Source organism: Elephantulus edwardii, unplaced genomic scaffold, assembly GCF_000299155.1.
Source record: "Elephantulus edwardii isolate Elephantulus edwardi_28Jun2011 unplaced genomic scaffold, EleEdw1.0 scaffold00292, whole genome shotgun sequence".
NCBI lineage: Eukaryota > Metazoa > Chordata > Mammalia > Macroscelidea > Macroscelididae > Elephantulus > Elephantulus edwardii.
This window is the reverse complement of record NW_006400042.1, coordinates 2,721,968-2,723,458: the sequence shown is the minus strand read 5'-3', so window position 1 is coordinate 2,723,458 and position 1,491 is coordinate 2,721,968.

Sequence of the window (1,491 nt, the reverse complement as noted above, 5' to 3'; positions counted from 1 at the left end):
CGCAAGGCACCTTGGCCAGTCCCAAAGTTCAGAGCTGGCTGGGGGGTCAGGAGCTGGGTCAGGGGGAGCAATGCGATTCCTAAAGATGGGGTCCTGGGTGAGAGCTGCAGGGGTGTGTCCCAATTCAAGTCCACTCTCAACGTCCACTGCGTCTGCACATGGCACCTTGGCCAGTCCAAGTTCAGAGCTGGGGGTGGTCACGAGCTGGGTCGAGGGGAGCAATGTGATAACAAAAGATGGGGGTCGTGGGTCAGAACTGCAGAGTTGTGTCCCAATTCAAGTTCACTCCCATGGTCCACTGAGTCTGTGCACGGCACCTTGTCCAGGTCCAATGTTCAGAGGTGGCGGGGGGCTGCAAGCTGGGTCTGGTCAGAGCTGGCGGGGGGATCGTGAGCTGGGTCGAGGGGAACAATTCAATACCTGAAGACTTGGGTCATGGGTCAGAGCTGCAGGGGTGTGTCCCAATTCAAGTCCACTCCCACCGCCCACTGCGACTGCGCACGGCACCTTGGCCCGTCCCAAAGTTGAGAGCTGGCAGGGCACTCATGAGCAGGGTCGAAGGGGGAGCAATGCGATACATCAAGATGTGGGTCGTGGGTCAGAGCTGCAGGGGTGTGTTCCAATTCAAGTCCACTCCCACTGTCCACTGCGTCTGCGCACAGCGCCATGGCCAGTCCCAAATTTCAGAGTTGGCGGGGGGGGGGGGGTCGCAAGCTGGGTCGGGGGGAGCAATGCGATACCTGAAGATGGGGTTCCTGGGTCAGGGCTGCAAGGGTGTGTCCCAATTCAAGTCCACTCCCACCGTGCACTGCGTTTGCGCATGGCACCTTGGACAGTTCCAAAGTTCAGAACTGGCAGGGGGGTCACAAGCTGGGTCAGGTCAGAGCTGGCAGGGGGGTCGCAACCTGGGTCTGGTCAGAGCTGGGTCGGGGGGAGCAATGCAATACCTGAAGATGGGGCTCGTGGGTCAGAGCTCCATGGGTGTGTTCCAATTGAAGTCCAATCCCACAGTTCACTGCATCTGTGCACGGTGCCTTGGTCAGTCCCAAAGTTCAGAGCTGGGGGGGTGGGTTGGGAGCTGGGTCGGGGGGAGCAATGCGATTCCTAAAGATGGGGGTCGTGTGTCAGACCTGCAGCTGTGTGTCCCAATTCAAGACCACTCCCACCGTCCACTACATCTGCACATGGCATCTTGACCAGTCCCAAAGTTCAGAGCTGGTGGAGGGGTCGCGAACTGGGTCGGGGGGAGCAATGCGATACCTAAAGATGGGGATAGTGGGTCAGAGCTGCAGCTGTGTGTCCCAATTCAAGTCCTCTCACACGGTCCACTGTGACTCAGCACGACACCTTGTCCAGTCCCAAAGTTCAGAGCTGGCAGGGGAGTCACGAGCTGGGTCGGGGGGAGCAATGCAATACCTGAAGATGGGGTCCTGGTTCAGGGCTGCAAGGGTGTGTCCAAATTCAAGTCCACTAACACCGTCCACTGCGTCT